This window comes from Scyliorhinus canicula, chromosome 5, assembly GCF_902713615.1.
Source record: "Scyliorhinus canicula chromosome 5, sScyCan1.1, whole genome shotgun sequence".
Classification (NCBI taxonomy): domain Eukaryota; kingdom Metazoa; phylum Chordata; class Chondrichthyes; order Carcharhiniformes; family Scyliorhinidae; genus Scyliorhinus; species Scyliorhinus canicula.
Window position 1 is genome coordinate 132106582 of NC_052150.1, and position 22226 is coordinate 132128807.

The window sequence follows — 22226 nt, forward strand, 5'->3', positions numbered from 1 at the left end:
ATTGTGATTTTGAACCATGCTCCACATTTTGTGGACTTGGTCCTAGAGTTAATTCCCTCTCAGCGCCTGCCATGGAGGTTGAACACAACGCTGCTAGCAGAAAAATTGTTTTGCAACGTATATCCTTCGCCATTGAGGAATATATCAAGTTTAACAAGAGTGAGTCTATCTCACCCTCTATGCTATGGGAAACCCGTAAGATGGTTATTAGGAGGGAGCTAAGCTCCAACACAGCACATGTGGAAAGGACTGCAGGGGTGGAGCGGCAGAGGCTGGTGGACTCCAACCTTTGAGGCTGACCATTGGTATTTGTTTGATCCATCCCCGAGTTGCTTGTGAGCAGGAAAATGCTGCAGACGCAATATGAATTGTTATCAACAGGTAAAGTGGTGAGTCAGCTGCAGTGCTCAAAGTGGGTATTCTATGAAAATGGGGAGAGGGCAAGTTGCCTTTTACTCATCAGGTGGCTTCCCGGGAGATTATACAGATTAGGGACTCGGGTGGCAGTATAGGAATCTTTATAGACCAGGAGGGGAGTTAAGTCATGGCGGAATTTTGAAATGAGTTGTCCTTCCCATTGGTGGAGGGAGAAAGGCGGGAAGAGTTGGAATCCCAATTGGGCCTTGAAGAGATTTTGAAAGGTATTGGGTTAATGCAGACGGGTAAAGCTCCTGGCGCTGATGGATTCCCCAAGATGTTTGCAGGTCAGTTGATCCCGTTAATATTGGACATGTTCAATGATTCCTTGTCCCAGGGTTCGCTGCCCATTACACTTACACTCTATTTCTCTGATCCTGAAGAACCCTATAGAATGTGAGTTGTTTCATCCCATTTCACTTTTGAACGTGGACGCTGAATTACTTGCGACGGTGTTAGCACTGTGATTGGAGCCCTGCCTCCCAGAGGTGATCGCGGAAGACCAGATAGGTTTCGTTAAGAGTTGACTGTTAAATATTGTTTTTTTCCCCTCTCCTGTGCTCGAACCATGTGCCCATGGAGGCTGGAAGCCGGAAATGCGTTTGATAAGGTGGAGTGGGGATATCTCTTTGAGATCCTTGGGAGGTGTGGTTTCGGGCAAAAGTTTATATCTTGGGTTTGATTACTGTATAGAGCCCCCACGGCTAGTGTCCGCATTAATGCCTTGAGCTCGGGATATTTTTTGTTGAATCGGAGCATGAGATATGGATGTCCACTGTCTACACTTCTATTTGCTTTAGGGATTGAGTCACTGGCCATAGCATTGAGATCTTCCGATACGTGGAAGGGGATAAGTCAGGGAGGAAGGGAACATAGGGTACCCTTGTACACAGATGATCTGCTTCTTTACATTATGGACCCAGTCTCCAATATGGATGAGATAATTAAGCTACTTAGGGAGTTTTGGCTCCTTTTCTGGGTATAAATTGAATCTGGATAAGAGCAAATACTTCCCGGTTAATCCCCCAACGAGAAGAGCCAATCTGGGGATGTTACCTTTTCGCTTTGCAGATCTAGCTTTCGTTATCTGGGTATCCGGGTGGTCCACAATTGGGCCTCGCTTCATAAATGGAATTATACTAGTCTGGTGACTGGGGTCAAATCTGACTTGCAGAAGTGGGTTAACATCCCACTGCCCTTGGCAGGCAAGGTCCAGATTATCAAAATGAATGTCCTCCTGGGATTTTTATTTATTTTTCGGTGTGTCCCCACTTTCCTCCCTAAATCCTTTTTTGTTAGAGTTAACAAATTAGTGTCCTCTTATTTGGGTGGGCAAGACCCCAGGGTGTTTCTCCAGAGGTTTAGCTTTACCCAATTTGTTTATTATTGGGCTGCCAATACTGCTGGAGTGGTTTAGTAATCAAATGGAGGCAAGTTCTTGGAGTGGCTCTAGTTTGGGTGCCCTAATAACTGACACGCTTCCGTTTTCTCCTGCAAGATTTTCTTTGAATCCAGTGGCGGTGTCCACCCTGAAGATCTGGAAGCAATTCAGACAACACTTTGAATTTAGCTCCATGTCGTTGTTGGCCCTTATCTGTGGTAATCATCTCTTTGTGCGGGCAAATTTAGACTTGACATTTAGATCACGGGAGGGGAAGGGTCGGGATAGTTTGGGGGGCTCGTTCGTGGAGGGAAGGTTTGCCAGTTTTGAGGAGCTGTCGGTAAAATTTCAACTCCCTGGGACCAATTTGTTTAGGTATTTCCAGATTTGTGATTTTTTTGTGGACCTTGGTATCACAGTTCTCCCTGTAGAAGAGGATTATATCTTTGGATGGGTCTGGTCGGGTGCGTATTTCAGGTATTACAGCCAGATCCCATCAGCGGTGGTGGCTCCATGGGATGAGGTGCATAAAGTGGGAGGGTGAACTGGGCCCTATGCTGGATGAAGCGCATGTGAACAGAAGCTCGTCTCAGGATAAATTCCATGTCCTCATTCAGTTTGTTCCAGTTCAAGGTGATGTAACAGAGCTCACCTGAGCAAGGCAAGGGTAAGTGTTTTTTCTTTTGGGTGGGCAACAGCTGTGGGCGATGTTCTCAGGGGCCAGAAAATCATACTCATATGTTCTGGTCATGTCCCAAGTTGTTAAGCTTTTGGGTCTCCTTCTTTAACACCATGTCAGAGATTCTTGTCTGCTGGTGACCATTTTCAGGTTACCGGACTCATCGGTGCTGGGGTGAAGGCGGATGTCCTCGCCTTTGCTTCCTTAATAGCCCAGAGGTGAGTTCTGCTTGGGTGGGGGTCTTCTAGTCCACCCAGTGCCTCGGCCTGGTTGGGTGATCTCATGGAATTTTTACATTTGGAGACGGTCAGGTAGACCATTAGGGGGTCGGTAGAGGGGTTCTACCCGAGGTGGCAGCCATTAATTTCCTTTTGCAAAGGGTTAGTCCCGTCAGTTGTTAAGAAGGTTTTAGTTTATTGGGGGATTAGATTTGGATGTGTTCTTAACTGTTGACTGTGTTCTTTATATATTGTAATCTGAAGCATAGTGTAGCCATCTAAGATGGACACTGGGCTACAAAATGGAGAACTGCTAAGGCTGCAGGGAAAAACAGTCTTAGCAAGGACAAGCAGTTTGCAGGAGACTAATTAGCATTCTGCACGTACAGAAACCAGTTTTTGGCCAGGTGCAGAGTTTCAGCCAAAGGTGTAAATGGCAACAAGATCTACATAGTAATGAGGTGATCCAGATCCAGACCCCGCACAATAGAAACATTTAAGTATGAATGGATACTTTTGAGTAGACACCCAGACAGAACGGCGCCACAGTATCCAACACAAAGAACCATAGGGACTGCCCTACCCATCGAGGAACGACCCTCAGATTGGGGGGTTTAGAAGATATTGATTGGGAAAAGCCCAATCGATACATGGCAGGTAAAAGGCCCGCCCCACGGGGGCACGGACTTCTAAGACCTATAAAAGTAGAACCCGCACATGGTTCGGTCTGCTTTGGCTCCGGCTCTGACTGCTACTTTTGCTCCGGCTCCGCTTTGCTGATACATCGCATCCTGACTCCAGTTCCATCACCAGCCGTTGAGCCATCAGCCATCGAACTGTAAGTGCCAATACAACGATCGCTACGTGATCCAGACCTTGCTAGATTCTGACAACTTTAAGTACCTGAGAGTTGCAGACCAAGAACGGGACGAAGGCCTTGTCCCCTGACCTTGCCTGTTCCTGTCTAGATAAGTATTTTAGTTGTTTAGTATTAGAAGTAAGTTAGTCTCTTTAGCGTATGCATGTGTATTTATTATATTTGTCATAATAAATATCAATCGTTTGGACTTACTAATCGGTGTACAGATTTATTACTTTGAACCTGACCTTGATATACTTGTGAGGTGTCTAAATACGGCACCTGGCGACTCCTGAGCATAATTACATACACAGAGCCATAGTGGTGTTAAGCACACGGCCTTTAAACGGAGGCGTGTTAATACACTCCAGTAAAACGAGCAACAATAGTTTTATATTATATTGTCATACTACTTTGTTTAAATGGTAAATGTTAAGGTTTACAGCAAAAATGTATTTTTTTTTAAATCTGAAATGTTGTAATTTCATATTGCCTTTGAAGTTGCATGTTAATTTTATAAAAACAGCCACCAAAACACCTGAACGTGGAATAACCAGACACCAATGGATAGTGTCATCTTGAAGATAATTCCATGTGATGAAATGAAGGTAAAGCAGCAGAAGCAGGAGAATGCTTACAGGGTTAGCCCTGCAATGCTCTGGAGGTAAACAGTGGAGGCCCTGGCAACAGGTTGTGATGAACGGTCAAAAGGTTCAGCCAAGTATGAGCACAACGTCAGGCGGCCCACCACTGAGTTAAACCAGGTAGGTTAATGGAACTGAAGCTATAAGCTTGTAAGATTTAATGAGAGCTGCAGAGATTGCTTCTTCCTCTTACTGGTGCTGTGCTACAAAACACTAACTCACCCAAGTTCTGATATCATGCAGATAAGCAGATAGTACAGCAAAGTTCTGAATCAATAAATGTGGGCAGAGGAAAAAAAACGTATGAAAACTGTTTACAGATGATGGGTGCAATTTAAACACTGCTTTGAGCCTTGCGCAGATCTGGACGTGCTGGCTAAGTAGAAGGAAAGGCCAAAATCGAGATTCGCACCAGGCCCGAATGAATTTGAAATCTAACCAGTCCACACCCAATGGCGAGTTCTGGACACGCTCAAATATGGCGAGCAAATCATTGCCCCCAATTTGCATCAATTTGCAACTCATAGGGCAGCATGGTGCCCTAGTGGTTAGCACAGCTGCCTCACGGCGCTGAGGTCCCAGGTTCAATCCCGGCTCTGGGTCACTGTCCGTGTGGAGTTTGCATTCTCCCCGTGTCTGCGTGGGTTTCACCCCCACAACCCAAAAATGTGCAGAGTAGGTGCATTGGCCACACTAAATTGTCCCTTAATTGGAAAAATTGGGTAATCTAAGTTTTAAAAAAAATGTCCAACTCATTAGCGAGATTGTAACAGCCTTTTGGGTATTAACCGGCTCCCCGGCGAGAAAACACGCTGTACTCCTTTTTAAAAACATGTAGCTTGCGCAATAGCTGCTGAGGGGAACTGAGGAGGTGAGTAGCCATTGCCATTTTTCGACATGCAGCTCAAGGTCACTGGAGCTGCTACCCCAGTCCGGGGGGGGTGGGGGTGGGGGGGACAGCGGACCCCTCAGTGGGTTGGGTGTTTAGTCTGTAAGGTCTTTAGGACATCTTTAAACATAGTGGATACCCATAACAGGGGCAACTACAGCTGCTGCCTGCTTGTCCTACCAAACACTTTCTTTTTTTTTTATCCATTACTTTATCAGAGTTACAAAGCCAGAGCTCAGAGTGTGGACAGGGGCAAACCCTAATCTAGCTCCTTGCCTGCTCCAAAAGCCAATTCAAACTGAATCCAATTCATGGTCCCCATAAGAGAGACATACCAGATCCAGGCATTACACCTGATCCCACACTCATCTTAGCCAAAAGGCCGAGAAACGATCCTATCAATCACTTTCAAGACAGAGCCCTGTTCTTGGTTCTATGCTGAAGGTCACTTTAACTCCCTTCGACTACGAGCAGCCTCTAGTTTCACAGCTGTAGGATGTTGCTAAATAAGAAATTGACCTTGTTAGTTACGAGAGCACTTCACAGCCGCAGGTTGTGTTTTCTGCTTGCTCCTGCTGGTGGCTGAAGGTGCCTGGAGGCTGCTGTTGCTGTTTCCTTCCTTTTCTGTAGCCGGAAAGAAGGACACGTTCTTCCAAGATACCTGGGTCCTGGAACACAGGGCTCAGGGGACATACGAGTCCAGAAGGCACTCCGGTTTGAAGAAAGACGCTGCGGGACCTAGTGCGCGACATTGTTCCAAATGGGCCTCCTGCTAACACTGTTGAAGAAATGCTTTTGCAGATTGCTAATGCTTTTGTTGCTGGTGCGGTGAGTGCTGCATGTAACTGACATATCACCGCGGGTTAAACGCTGGAAGTCAGGGATGTTTAACTGTGCCTCGAGTGCCAGTGGAATATGTCGATGCCAGGATTTGGTTCCGGTGAGATTGGGACGTGTCAGAGGGCCTGCACAGCTGTGGATTCTGGACGGAGAATGGTGCTAATACACGGAACAAGTCACACATTGACGGACAGATCATTTCTACGACAAAGTTCTGGACATAATAACACATGCTCAGGCTTATCCTCCATTTCTGTTGAGGAGCCTGCGAGGGGTGATACCGTGTGTTTGGTTTGTTTGTGAAAATTAGCCTATTTAGCTTTGTATTGGTACCAATATGTAACGGTGATGTTTCCTTGTTATTTAATGGTTAGTGTGATATGTGGAATGTTATGTCGCAGATTTTCAAATTTTGGATACTGTTGGCCATTTAATTAAAAAAATATTCTCAAATGGTACTGCAGGTTGTGTTTGCTGCTTGCTGCTGCTGATGTCTGGAGGCTACTGTTGTGGTTTCATCCTTTTTCTGTCGCCGGAAAGAAGATAATTTTTTCTAAGATACCTGGGTCCTGGAATACGGGCTCAGGGGGACATACGAGTCCAGAAGGCAATCCAGTTTGAAGCAAGTCAACGCTGCGGGGTCTGGTGCGCAACATTGATCAAAATGGGCCACCTGATGACGCTGTTGAATCCAAAAGAGAAAATGCTGGAAAATCTCAGCAGGTCTGGCAGCATCTGTAGGGAGAGAAAAGAGCTGGCATTTCGAGTCCAGATGACCCTTTGTCTAAGGTCATCTGAACTTGAAACGTTAGCTCTTTTCTTTCCCTACAGATGCTGCCAGACCTGCTGAGATTTTCCAGCATTTTCTCTTTGGGTCTCAGATTCCAGTATCTGCAGTAATTTTCTTTTATTGACGCCATTGAAGACATTCTTTCACAGATTGCTGGTGAATTTGCTGCTGGTGTGGTGGGTGCTGTATGTAACTGGCATGTCACTACGGGTTAAACATGCTGGAAGTCAAGGATGTTCAATTGCACCTTGAGCGATACTGCAGGTTGTGTTGTGCTTGCTGTTGCTTGTAGCTGCAAATGCCTGGAGGCTGCTGCTGTTTCCTTCTTTTTCTGTAGCCTGGAGTAAGGAAAGGGAGGATGGAAGATGTCCGTTTGCCTGGGCTGGAGAAGGGAGCTCTTTCTCTCCTCTGGCATGCTCTGGATCAATGTGACTTTCAATTACTGAGGAATCTACTGCTGGGAGCTGCAAAGGAGGAGAGAGAGGATGATTGATCCAAATGAGCGGTGTTTGCTGCTTGCAGCTTCCCGGAGGCTGTGTGTTTATTTTCTGCCAACTCTTTGCTTTTGTGGTCTGGAGTAAGGAAGGGGAGGACCGTAAGGTCGACTTGAGAAAGGGCAGCTCTTTCTCTCTTCTGGTGTGCTGTGCGTCGGTGTGGGTGTGGTTCTGCACTCATGGGGAGTCTACTGCTGGGAGCTGCAGGAGGGAGAGAGTGGGCGATTGATCCGAATGAGCAACTTGATGAGGATGTTGAAGAAATGCTTTTGAGGATTGCTGGTGATTTTATTGAGAGTGTGATGAGTGCGACATGTCGATTAGCATGTCACCACGAGTTAAACACGCTGGGTGTCGAGGCTGTTTTAGTGCACTTTGAACGCCACTGGAACATGTGGATACCGAGCTTTGTTTCCGATGACATGAGTTTGTATAAGAAGGCCTGTCTTTGTGAGGGCCACGAAGAATCCAGCACGAGTTTTCAGGATACAAAGAAATAACATTTATTTACAATAACATATATACACAACAGAAGCAACTTCCCTTGCTGCTCACTCCTCTCTCTCTGCTGGTTCCAAACTGGCCAGCTCTATTTATGCATGGAGTCTGCTAATGATTTCTCCGCCCCACTCATTGGGGAAGCTCATACTCCCACAGGATTGTGGGATTGTCATTAGTCCCCAGCCAATGGTAAGCAGGCAGGTTATAACATCCCTCCCCCCAAAGTCCAAGGAATCTACCGAAGACCCTGGTGAAGGAGGGCATCTGACTCGTTTTGCCGCAGGACGGACCCCATTTGCACAAGGCGCTGGATCGGGCGCCGTGTAACGAGATGGAGACCGGCGCTTCCGTGATGAACGGCGCAACGGTTGTCCATCCACAGCCTTTGGGCCCGAGGATTCCCCCTCTGAGGTGTCTCGTGTCTCCATCTCGGAGTCAGTGTCTGCTGCCTCCGTCATCTCGGCGTCTTTATCTCCACGCGGTTCTGCCACGACCTGCGCAGGCTTTGAGTGAGGCACCAGAGGAAGATTGTGAAGAATACTTTCCCTTGTATCTGGTCTCTGTGGCTGTAGAAATTAGCTCCTGGGGCGGGGAATTTTTGGAAGTGATAGTCTTCTGGACCGAACATTGTCTACATGTGTGCGCTGGAGACGACCCTGGGCTTGCACCTGGTAAGAGATAGGGCCCGTTTGGCAAAAGATTACGCCAAGGACCCACTGGGCACCACCAGCAAAATTCCGAACGAACACTGGGTCACCGGGTGTAAACTGCCGAATCGGCCGATGTCCCTGCCGTACTTGTGAGCGGCGGACTTTTGCGCCAATGTCCGGGAAAACCATGCTAAGGCGGGTGCGAAGTCTCCGGCCCATTAGGAGTTCTGCGGGACCTACCCCAGTCACCGCATGGGAGGTGGTCCCATATGAAAACAAAAAACGACGCGCTCGTTTTTTGTTTTCATATAGAGGGGCGGAGAAATCATTAGCAGACTCCCTGCATAAATAGATCTGGCCAGTTTGGAACCAGCAGAGAGAGAGGAGTGAGCAGCAACCCATTTGAAGCCGGGTGGTAAGGGGCAGTGCGGATGTGGCGTATGCCGTTCTTCTTCATGAACCTCGCAAACTCCTCACTTGTGAATGGAGTGCCGTTGTCCATGACCAGCACCTCGGGGAGGCCATGTGTACCGAAAGACAAACGCATCTTCTCGATTGTTACGCAGGACGTTGTGCCTCCCATCTTATGCACCTCTATCCATTTAGACTGGGCGTCGATTAATAGCAGGAACATGGATCCTTGAAAAGGGCCGGTGAAATCCGTATGCAAGCACGCCCATGTTGGGGCGCGCCCGGCAGAAGCTTCTGATGCTCCTGGCAAATGGAGCAGTTTTGGGCCACCTTCTCAATGTCGGTGTCGAGGCCTGGCCACCAGACATAACTCCGGGCCAACATTTTCATTTTGGTCACACCTGGATGCCCATTGTGCAAGTCTCTCAGTATCAGCTGCTGTCCTTTTTCCGGGACAATCACACACGCCCCCCACAAAAGGATGCCGTCTTCCACGCTGAATTCGGACAGCTTGGAGGAAAATGCCCGCAGCTCGCCTGGGAGCTGTCTCTGCTGCCCACCATACAGGACTATGTGCCAAACCTTTGACAGGACTGGCTCCGTCTGGGTCCACTCATGGATCTGTGATGCCGTGACAGGCAAGGTGTCCATAAAATTTAGGGTTGCAACCACCTCACCGGTCGTGGGGGTTGACATGGGGCCGGTCGATAAAGGCAATCGGCTCAGTGCGCCGGCATTCCCTATCTGGGTTCCTGGTTTGTGCTCCAGAGAATACTCGTATGCAGCGAGCAACAAAGCCCAGCGCTGGATCCGTGCGGAAGCAATGGGCGGTATTGGCTTATCCTCTCTGAAAAGTCCCAGCAGAGGCTCATGATCAGTCACGATAGTGAAGTGGCGGCTATATACGTACTGGTGGAAACGTTTTACCGCAAAGACCACTGCCAGGCCCTCCTCCTCGATCTGAACGTACTTTTTTTCTGCTGCAGTCAGTGTGCGGGAGGTGAAAGCTATCGGCTGCTCGGCCCCGTTCTCCATCTTGTGGGACAGGACAGCCCCAATACCATACGGGGATGCATCACATGTGACGAGCAAAGGCTTTCCAGGATCATAATGGGTTAGTAACCCAGACAACGACAATTGTTGTTTTACCCACCGGAAAGCGGTTTCTTGCGGCTGACCCCAAACCCAGGTATGATTCTTCTTTAGCAGAAGGTGCAACGGGGCCAGCGTAGTTGCCAGATTGGGGAGGAACTTTCCGTAATAGTTTACGAGGCCGAGAAACGAACGAAGATGCGAAGTGTCAGTCGGGGCGGGGGCCTGTTGAATCGCGCGCACCTTCTCTGCGACGGGGTGCAAGCCTTCGTGGTCCACCCGATAACCCAGGTAGACTACTTCCTTTGCCTGAAAAACGCACTTTGTGCGACGTAAACGGACTCCAGCCTCCGAAAAACGTCGAAGGACAGCCTCCAAATTTTGCAAATGTTCCTGCTCCGACGTCCCTGTGATCAAAACGTCATCTAAGTAGACAGCAACACGTGGTAAACCTCTCAAAATGCCCTCCATAACGCGTTGAGAAATAGCGCAGGCAGAGGATACTCCAAAGGGCAAACGTGTATATTCATACAGGCCCCGGTGTGTATTAATCGTTACATATGTCCGGGAGGCAGGGTCCAGCTCCAACTGTAGGTAGGCGTGATTCATATCTAAATTTGTGAACGAGAGTCCGCTTGCAAGCTTCGCGTAGAGGTCCTCTATGCGAGGCATTGGGTATCGGTCGAGTCGGGAAGCTGTATTCACTGTAAGTTTATAGTCGGCGCACAAGTGAACTTTGGCATCTGGCTTCATTACAGGTACAATTGGTGCTGCCCAGTCAGTGAAACGGACGGGCCTGATGATACCCAAAGTGTCCAAACGAGTGACCGCCCCTTCTACCTTCTCGAGCAAGGCGTAAGGCACCGGATGTGCCCGGAAATAGCACGGCGTAGCTCCTGGTTTGACTTGGATACGGGCTACAGCCCCTTTTATTTTCCCCAAACCGGGCTGGAATACATCTGGGTATTGTCCCAGCACCTGAGTCAACCCTCCAGAAACTTTTTGGAGGATGTGCTGCCGCTGCAACCGCAAATGGTGCAACCAGTCCCGATCCAACAGGCTGGGCCCATGGCCGCGCACCAGGGTAAGTGGGAAACGCCCCTCCTGGCGTCCATAAACAACAGGGGTCATCGTAGTTCCTGCAATGTCCAATGGTTCCCCCGTGTAGGTGGCCAACCTGGCATGTGTCGGTTAATGTAAGGGTCTGTATACCCTGCTTGATGCGGTCGAATGTCCTCTGGGCGATCACGGAGACCGCCAGTGGAATAGAAAACAACTTCCAACCTGCATCCAACAAAAATCCAGGCAGGTGGCTTCAGCAGTGTAGACAGCTATTCACTTTAACCCTCGTCGGCAGTTTTGTGAGGGTCACGAAGAATCCAGCACGAGTTTTCAGGATACAAAGAAATAACATATATATACACAACAGCAGCAACTTCCCTTGCTGCTCACTCCTCTCTCTCTCTGCTGGTTCCAAACTGGCCAGCTCTATTTATGCAGGGAGTCTGCTAATGATTTCTCTGCCCACCTCATTGGGGAAACTCATACTCCCACAGGATTGTGGGATTGTCATTAGTCCCCAGCCAATGGCAAGCAGGCAGGTTATAACACCTGTACAACGGAGGTTCATCGACAAGAGACTGATATGAAAAATAACCACACAGCAAGGATCCTCCATTCTGTTGAGGACCTGCGAGGGGTGACAGTATGTTTGGTTTTCTTTGTACAAATGAACTATTGTCGCTTTGTGTTGTACTGATATCCTGTAAATGAAATGTACTTGTGCATGTATGGCACAGTGCTTTTTCCTTGTTGATTAGTGTGATTTCTGGACTGTTAAGTAGTTGGTTTTCATCTCTTTGTATAAAGGTACTACTGACCATTTAATAAACAAATTATTCTCAAGTGGCTTCTCAAGGATGCACGTGCCATGTCACAGATGCTAATTATTACATTGCATTTCAATCAAACCTTGAAGCCTGAACAGTTTGCTTGACCTCGACACCATAGAGGCAGCAGCCAACAATAAAAAGAGTTGGGCTTCTGCATTGGGGTATCCTCGCAACCAAAAAGGGTGAGTATGTAGATCAGGGGAGGGCATCGGAGCACAGTCTCCCCACTGTTTCTGGGGTCTGGGGTCTAGGGGCTCCTGCTGTGGCCGGGGTGAGTGTACAGAGAGAGAATTTTCAAGCACAACTCACTCAGTGGACGGCATTCTGAGAGAGGGTGGGACACAAAGTTCAGGGAGGCTTGGGGGATTTGAGGATCCCGGTTCAACGTTCTAACTGATTGTCGGTCGGTCTCTTTCTCCAATTCCTTACAGATACCAAAATGGATGGTGGTGCCAATCCCGCAAAGGATGCCCTTGTGGGTGCTGGTGGCAGTCCAGGCGGCCAGACGCCAGAGAAGACAGCAGAGCCGACACAGGCTGGAGGTGGCATGCCATGTGCAGGAGGCCGCCGCAAACCCTAAAGACCCGGCCACCCATCAGGCCAGGGAGGAACCCAGAGGGGGACGCCATCGACAGCCCACGATGTACAGGCTTCATCGGTCTTTCGGGAAGCTAATGGATAGCATATTCCGCAGGAAACCCCGTCTCAACAAAGAGACATTGCAGCACCTGTGCCATGTCCTTGCGGACATGTTGCCCCCTGGAGGAGGAGGATACGAAAGTCACTGCAGCCCTGAACCTTTATGCCACCGGTTCATTCCAGGGCTCAAATGGGGACTTGTGTGGCATTTCCCAAGCTACAACCACAAGTGCATCTGTGAGGTCACGGATGGCCTGTGTACCCGGGCACCAGACTATATAAACTTTGAGGTGTACCAGGTCCAAGATGCCGGGCTGCAGGATTCTCCGCCATCGCCACGATGCCCCAGGTCCAGGGGAAAATAGATGGTATGTATGTTACCTTGTGCACATTGGGGCATCAAGGAATGCTATTCATTAACAGGAATGGTTCCACAACCTGAATGTTCAACACGGGGACAACCATCACCTCCAGATCATGCACATGTGTGCACTCTTTCCAGGGAGAGTGCATGACAGCTACATCTTGGTACACTTGAAGATCACACGTCAAGAACCACCCCAGCATAACAGGTTGGCTCTTGGGGGAAAGGGATACCTGCTGAGGTCCTGGCTGATGATGCCGGTGCGGAAGTCAGAGACCGAGGCAGAGATCTGATATAACAAGGCCCATGTTGCCACCCGTGCTGTCATTGACTGGTGCATCGGACTGCTCAAAATGCAGTTCTGATGCCTGGACCGCTCTGGTAGAGCACTGCTGTACATCCCTCAGAGGTGATGTGCTGTGCCCTCCACATTGGGGCACAGCAGCGGAACCACATGCTTTGCCCGTCAGCTTCCCCCATCTACCCGACATTCCCCTCCTTCGCCGCCACTCCCGTACTTTCCCTCCACACTCCCCCTTCCTCCGATTCCCCAACACTCCTAACACCGCCACCGCCACCCCCCCCCCACCCCCCCCCCCCCCCCCCCCCCCCCTTCGCCCTGACTACTCTATTCCAGTCTCCCAGGGTCAGTGCCACATCACAACAGGGCGTTGGGCCTGTGTCAGCACTGTCAGCGGGTCAATATCCAAGGCAGGAGAGTGATGATCAGTCGCTGTGAGGTAAGCTCTGGTGCTCTACAGTTGATGAAAAAGTCTGACTCCTGGCTTTCTGATGACAGTGCGCTCACACCCATCTTCTAAATGTGGTCTGCATTGGGGCGTTTGATGTTGGACCACTGTGCCTGCTTCCTTTCGTGCCATGTGGCCTTTGGTGCCCTAGGTGGACGTCATCTGGAGGGCCTGAAGCCAGGACCCCGGCCGACTTACCACATGGAGGCCCCACCGTGCCGACTTCAAGATCCGACCCCAGGAGCGCCCAGGGAGGGAACAGACCATGGGACCTAGCCCAGCCTGCCCCAGGAAGTCCCCGCCCACGACCCAGAAACGGCGGAGACCGCGGGCGAGGACCCGAACACGCTGCAAGGTATTCCCGCGCCCGCAGAACGCCGGGACCCATCCGTATCGCAAACGCGCCCCCCCAGCAACCCCTCCACCTCAACCAGCGCCCGGGACCCTGCCAGACCCGACCCCGGAAACGTAAACAGCGCCCTGGACCCCGCCAGACGCAACCACCTACCTTCCACAAGGGATGACGTCTCCCATCGGATCCCAGGATCATCCAGCAGCAGCCGCCGACCGAGGAAGCGAGGGAAATGCAGCGGTCTGCAGGTTAGACCGAAGCAACGCGGTTTCAAAACCCCTCACCCCAGCATACTCCTGGCAAACGTCCAAGCGATTGAAAACAAGCTGGATGAACTTAACATCAGACTTACCTCTCAGAGGGAAGTAAGAGACTGCTGTGTGCTCTGTTTCACAGAGACATGGCTCACCCCCACCTCACCGGACTGTGCCATGCAACCTGAAGGCTTCTCTATTCACCGGGCAGACCGCACGGCATCTTCAGGCAAAGCGAAGGGTGGAGGGGTTTCCCTCCTCATCAACTCCTCCTGGTGCTTGGATGTGGTGACCCTGGCGACCTACTGCTCCCCAGACCTGGAATACTTGACCGTAAAGTGCCGCCCATACTATCTTCCACGTGAGTTCACTTCAGCCATTATCACAGCGGTCTACATCCCACCCCAGGCAGAAGTGAGGAAGGCGCTGGATGAACTGTACACAGTCATAAACAACTATGAAACAGAACACCCGGAGGCCTTGTTCATTGTGGCCGGAGACTTCAACAAAGCCAACCTCAAGAGTGTACTGCCAAAATTCCACCAGCACATCTCCTGTCCCACCAGGGGCGACAACACTCTTGACCACTGCTACTCAAAAATCAAGGGCGCCTACCGTTCCATCCCCCGACCGCACTTTGGGAAATCAGACCATAAGACTATGCTCTTTCTCCCGGCTTACAAGCAGAAACTCAAGCGGGAAAATCCAGCTAAGAAGGTTGTGCAGTGCTGGTCCGAGGAGACAGAAGAGCTCTTACGTGACAGCTTAGAGACAGTGGACTGGTCCATATTTAAGAACTCAGCTTAAATGAGTATGCCAACACCGTCACAGACTTCATCAGCAAATGTGTGGATGACTGCGTGCCAAAGAAAGCAGTACTACGTTCCCCAACCGGAAACCATGGCTCAACCGCGAGATTGACTCCCTACTGAAGGACAGATCTGAGGCGTTCAAGGTAGACGACCCTGTCCGATACAAGAAATCCAGGTACGACCTCCGCAAAGCCATCCGAGATGCCAAGAGAGAATATCAAACTAAGCTAGAGTCACAGACTCTCGGCGGTTGTGGCAACGACTAAACAACATAACGGGCTACAAAGCGAAGCCGAGCAGTAACTCTGGCAGCAGCGCACCCCTCCCCGATTAACTTAATGCATTCTATGCTCGGGTTGAGCAGGGAACCAACAATCCGCTGTCGAGTGCCCCAGCAGCCCATAATTCACCCATACCCACCATCACGGTTTCCGAAGTTAGATCAGCCTTCCTGAAAGTGAACCCACGGAAGGCGACAGGCCTGGACGGGATCCCTGGTCATGCACTCAGAGCCTGCGCATACCAGCTGGCAGAGGTATTCACAGACATCTTTAACCTATCCCTACTCCACTCCGAGGTCCCCACCTGCTTCAAGAAGACCACCATCATACCGGTACCAAAGAAGAACCAGGCAACATGCCTCAATGACTACCGTCTGGTGGCCCTGACGTCAGTTGTAATGAAGTGCTTCGAGAGGCTGATCATGAAGCGCATCACCTGCATACTCCCGGAACGCCTTGACCCACTTCAATTCGCATACCCTCGCAACCGACCCTCGCAACCGGTCCACGTCAGACGCCATTTCCCTGGCCCTACACTCATCCCTAGAGCATCTCGAAAACAAGGACTCCTACATCAGACTCCTATTTATTGACTACAGCTCCGCCTTCAACACCATAATCCCAGCCAAGCACAGATCAAAGCTCCAAAACCTAGGACTTGGCTCTCCACTCTGCAACTGGATCCTTGACTTTCTGACCAACAGACCACAATCAGTAAGAATGAACATCAACGCCTCCTCCACAATAGTCCTCAATACCGGTGCCCCGCAAGGCTGCGTACTTAGCCCCCTACTCTACTCCCTGTACACACACGACTGCGTGGCAAAACTTTGTTCCAACTCCATCTACAAGTATGCTGACGATACGACCATAGTGGGCCGGATCTCGAATAACGACGAGTCAGAATACAGGAGGGAGATAGAGAACCTAGTGGAGTGGTGTAACGACAACAATCTCTCCCTCATTACCAGCAAAACTAAAGAGCTGGTCATCGACTTCAGGAAGCAAAGTACTGTACACACCCCTGTCAGCATCAACGGGGCCGAGGTGGAGGTGGTTAGCAGTTTCAAATTCCATGGGGTGCACATCACCAAAAATCTGTCCTGGTCCACTCATGTCGACGCTATCACCAAGAAAGCACAACAGCGCCTATACTTCCTCAGGAAATTAAGGAAATTCGGCATGTCCACATTAACCCTTACCAACTTTTACAGATGCACTATCGAAAGCATCCTATCGGGCTGCATCACAGCCTGGTATGGCAACTGCTCGGCCCAGGACCGCAAGAAACTTCAGAGAGTCGTGAATACCGCCCAGTCCATCACACGAACCTGCCTCCCATCCATTGACTCCGTCTACACCTCCCGCTGCCGGGGGAAAGCGGGCAGCATAATCAAGGATCCCTCCCACCCGGCTTACTCACTTCTCCAACATCTTCCATCGGGCAGGAGATTCAGAAGTCTGAGAACACGGACGAACAGACTCAAAAACAGCTTCTTCCCCACTGTCACCAGACTCCTAAATGACCCTCTTATTGACTGGCCTCATTAACACTACACCCTGTATGCTTCATCCAATGCCAATGCTTATGTAGTTACATTGTATAACTTGTGTTATGTATTATGTATTCTCATGTATTTTCTTGAATTTTGTTTAATTCCCTTTTCTTCCATGTACTGAATGATCTGCTGAGCTGCTTGCAGAAAAATACTTTTCACTGTACCTCAGTACACGTGACAATAAACAAATCCAATTCAATCCAATCCAATCATGGTCTTTACCCTGCCATCCCGTTCTGCTAGCTGCCCTTGAGATTTCCAGCTCTCTGGATGCAGAGGGGTGGTTGAAACTTATAACGAAGCGAGAAAAGCAAGTCCTGGTTCATTGGGGAATGTTCCCAAACAGGTATTTGTCAGTAGACTGTTGAAATGCTGGCAAGTAAAGAACACAGAATTTCACAGCTCAGAAGAAGGCTGTTCAACACTTCACAGCCATGCAGATTGAGCAACTTTGCGCAATTTCCTGGATACTTTTTTAATTTTCACACATAATATCTTCTAATTTTTCAAGCTTTTAATCTGCTTCCAACGCTTTCAACTATTTTTGCTAAATTATTTCCGATCTTATTTCTCTGTACTAAATAATAAATGTTGTTTGACTCTGGAGGGCATAACTGCAGAAAGTAATCAGTGCCGATGACTCAAAGGTTGGCCAGGTGGTTAACAGTAGGTGAAGCACCTTGGTACGGAAAGATATAGACGGTATGGTCAAATAGGCAGATAAGTGGCAGATGGAATTTAACCCTGAAAAAGGGAAGGTGATACACTTTGGAAGGAGTAATGTGACAAGAAAGTATTCAATGAACGACATGACACTAGGAAACTTCTGAGGAACAAAGGGACCTTAGTGTGTTTGTCCATAGATCTCTGAAAGCAGAAGGTCTGCATGATGGCACAGTGGTTAGCAGTAGTTAGACAAAAGATGTGCAGGTTAGGTGGATTGGCTGTGATAAATTGCAACTATGTGTCCAAAAATTGGGTAGGGTTACGGGGATCGAGCAGGAGGTTGGGCCGCTATTTTGAAGGGTCGGTGCAGACTGGATAGGTCAAATGGCCTCCTTCTGCACTATACGGATTCTACAATGCTATGATGCACTGGTATCAGGAGGGGGGATTCGGAAGAACTGGAAACCACCGTTGTTTCCTTGGTGGCAGACCCTGGATTAGCTTCCAGCGCTTCCTCCACCCTGACAGTGCCTGTAGAGTCCTGGCAGTCTCCATGAGCAGAGGGGCAGCTGGAGTGAGCTCCAGAGGCCTCTGCATCATCTGGCTCTGGTGGCTCCCCATTGTCTGCACTATGGTGTTGTCGCCCTCAGAAATGCTCCTCAGTGACTGGGCCATACTCTGCATTGCCCCGGCATGTCTACCAGCATCTGGGACATGTCACTCAGAGACTGGGACAGACTCTGGAGTGCCTCGGCAATGTCCACCTGCGACTGGGACACTTTCCGCAGCAATTGGGACATGATGTTGAGGCCCTCAGCCATGGTCGTCAGAGACTGAGCCATGCCTTGGACACCACCACTCAAGACGCTGATGGTTGCCAACCTAGCAGTATGGGCCTCTGTGCCACGCATTGTCAGCATAATCTCCTGCACCCGTAGCCTTTGAGACTCCTCTAATCACCTTTGCACTCACTAGACTGTCGCTGACATCCCCTCCTGAATCCCAGAGGTGAGGACTCAGAATTCTGGTACACCCCGCCCCCCCAGGTCTTAACCCTTTCACGGCTACTGTGGGCTATCTTCTCCTGCGGGGACAAATAGAGGGCTTTGTGAGCCGCCTGCTTGATGCTTCAGGGGGATGTCAATGGCAGGTGGCATATGTGAGCACCACAACTGGACATGAAGGAGTTGTGCTGGTGCGTGCAGGGGGTGCTGAGGAACAAGTGCAAAGATCAGATGTGGGGAGGGTGGATTTGGAGGGGGTTGGGAATTTGAGGGGAGGGTGGGTCAGGAGAGAGGTGGTAACTTACCCTTGCTCGGTGGAGGTCATTGGGGTCTTCGTCCGACATTTACGGCAGTCCTCCTGGTCAATCCGCTCGCACTGACAGCTACTGCCACTGTTTCCTTAGTGGCCCTGCTGATGGCTCTCCTCTGACCCCCTTGGGGAAACTGAATGCCCATCTCACCTCCACAGCCTCCAGAAGCCTGGTCAGGTAAGCATCCCCAAAGCAAGGAGCTGCCATGCTTGTGTGTTGACTGGAGTGAGTAGTGAGGGAGAGTTTAACAGCAGCTCCCGCTTGTTAGTGGCTGCTGAGGCACCAGTCCAGTGAATCAGATGGTGGGACGGCCAGTCATGGCAAGAAGCTCGTGGGGGCTCATTTCCAACACTAAATGCCATTAAACGCAGACCACGATCTCACCAACGCAGCTGTTGAGAAACACCCCGCAATCGTGCCCAAAATGACACTTAGAAATGCGACCAATATTTCTTAGGGGATAAATAAAAGGGAGACATTCCATACAAGGTAAGTGACTATTGCAAGACAGTCAAGGACAAAGAAAGAGCTAAGAAGCATAAAACTAAAAAGCATACAGAAATGCAAAAAAAAACAGATCCTGGCAAGTGGTAAAGATATAAACAGCAGTAAAAAGTGACAAAACAAATAGTTTGAGCTACAAAAAGGGAGGATGGAAGAAACTTGCAAGGAATTTTAAACAAGCCATAACAATTCAACTGGGCATTTACTACATTAATCTTATTGGATTAATATAGAAAGAATACATAAAGGATTCCTCAAACATATCAAGTCTACTTGAGTGCGCTCGTTTACCCATTGTTATAAAATAGATTAAACCGAGACCATGATTCCAGCACTAATTACAATATAAAACATGCACAGTGACCCTACAAATAAATAACATGGTTAAGAGTCATTTTGAAATTTTAAAAGGGGATATCAATTCACTGAGCCAATAAAATATAACCTTAGCTTTTAAAATAGGCAAAAACCTAAAAGATTTGTAAAAGAGCAGACCCACCTCCCTCCCTATTCATTAGCTCAGCTACCTCACCTCCCAACCCTCTTCCCTCTCCACTCACCAATTCCACTTCCCAATCTCTCTCACCCCCTTGGAGTCTGTTAGTCTCTCTCTCTCTCCTAATCCCTCCCCCCTTAAGAGTCTGTCTGTCGCTCTCATTCTTCCTCTCTCTACCCTCTCCCCCACCACACCCAAGTCTGTGTCTCTCTCTTGTCCCTAGGTTGGAGTTTATCTGCCTGTCTGTCTCTCTTTTTATCTCACCCCCTTGAAGATTGTTTCTTTCCTCTCTCTCACTGGTCCGGAGTGTCTCACTGCTGCTGCTTCGGATTAAGTACTTGGATCCTGCCACCATCTCCTAAATGGAGGTTGCCGCTGCTGTTGGTTGTGATTCTAGAACCACCAAGACCGAGAAGTTGTGACTGGCTCTGGAGCTGGCCAACTCGATACAGGCAGGACAAAGTGATTTGGAGAGTGTGGGACCAGGGCTGCCTCGGGTCTGGCTGCTGCTCCCTCTTTCGGTCGGTTAAATAGCATTGGCTCTGGGTTCGGTCTGGCTGGGCCCAGGGCGAGGGTCCTGCTTACTGCTTCCCAGGAAATGCTCCCTTTGGTCAGGGTCTGACGTGCTGTTTTTCAGCCTGCCTGTATTATTCTACTCACATGCTGCTCTTGGATTAACAGGCTGTTTCTTTCCCACGGTTGCTACTGATAAGTTTGCTGGTAAGATGCACTTGAGTCTATCAGTGGCAAACGTGGGAGAGAAACAGTCTGTGATTGCAGCAGCAGCTCCTCACCTATTCTGTCACTTCCACATATTATCCTCTATTCGTCACACCCGTGATTGACTTTTCCAGGACTTTTTGGGAGCTTGAGGATAAATTTGTGTAGTTTGAACCCTGGAATTATTCCTTTTGTTTGTAAAATTGTGCATATCACTCTATTGTTTAAGAAACCACATTAAGAAATTATGATAAGTTAGCCAAAAGTCAGTTGTTGGGAAAGTGCTAGAATTTAAAATGAAAGATAGGGTGCCTAAATAGTTTGAAAATGTGCTCAGAGAGAGCATGGATTTGCAAAGGGTAGGGCATGCCTGATGAATTTGATTAAAGTTTTCAAAGAGGTGATCAAAGTAGTGGGCAAGAAATGTCTATGGATTTATATTTAATGATGAATGTAATGGAATTGAAGACAAAATATTGACATGGTTAGGAAACTGGCGAGGCAGAAGACAGAATAGAGATAATGGGCAGGTAATCGAATTAGCAGAATGTGACTACTGGTATCCCACAAGATTGGTGTTGAGGTCTCAAATAATTACTGTATTAACTCCTCAGATCATGGAACCAAAAACCACATATTCAAATTTGATGATGATGTAAAGATAGCCAGCATTGTAAGTAAGCAATGTAGACAGAAGTGTAAAATTAAGGAGATATTGATAAAGTGCGTGGTCAAAACTGTATCAAATGAATTTCAATGTAGGCAAATGTGAGGTAATCTGCTTTGGGCCAAAAATGGATCAAACAGGAAACTTTCAAAAGGTGAAAAACTACAAATGGTAGGAGCTCAAGAGACTTGGGGAGTGAGGCAGATAGATCATTAAAAAAAAGATACAAAAAATAATCAAAACAGTTAATGGAATTCTGGACTTTATATCTAGAGGACTAGAATAAAAGGGGTACACGTCATGCTTTAGATAGACAAAGTTCTGGTTAGATCACACCTGGAATACTGTGAGCAGTTCACGACACCACACCTTATGAAATAGCTATTGGCCTTGGAGGGAGTACAACATACAATTCCCGAAATGGTACCAAAACTCAAAAGGCTAAACCATTAGGAGAGATTACACAAACTAGGATTGCAATCCCTGGAATTTAGAAGATTAAGGGGTGATTTAATTGAAGTTTTCAAGATATTATAGATAACAGTTAAGCTAGTCAGACAGGAACCAATTTTGCTCTTTTGAGAAATTCAGGGCCAAGCAAATAATTAGAGCCAAATCTTTCAGGGATGAAATTCGGAAACATTTCTTCCCAGAATGGGAGAAGTTTGGAACTTTCTTTCACAAACAGAAAAACATAGAATTAAGATTAATAATTTTTATTAGCCAAAGGTAATTTAAGGGATATGGGGCAGAGGTGAGTAAATGGAGATTAGTTACAGATCAGCCATGATCTCATTGAATGGTGGGATAGGATCAAGGGCTAAATGGTGCTATACAGATGTTTCATTGCAAGACTGCTAGTGTGCAGTAGGACAAGTTTCAGTAAAATAATTGTAAACACACTCCAAAGCATTCGTCAAAAGCACTATTAGTTTCTGATCTCTCTCCCCAAAAGTCCTCATTACAGGTGATGCATTACACGAATTTCACATTTTGTTTATGGTGGATGATGCTTGGGGTATGGATCCAGCATTCAGTAATTTGGCCTTTTTGCATAGACATGCATCAATGTTAAATTGCTTGTTCTTCCA

General features: G+C 48.5%; 1 protein-coding gene across 3 annotated transcripts in view; it reads right to left on the reverse strand.

Annotated features, from left to right (window-relative positions):
• LOC119966276 (tyrosine-protein phosphatase non-receptor type 3-like) overlaps positions 1-22226 on the reverse strand; it is a 132434-nt gene that overhangs the window by 52940 nt on the left and 57268 nt on the right. The gene's annotated exons all lie outside the window — the stretch shown is intronic.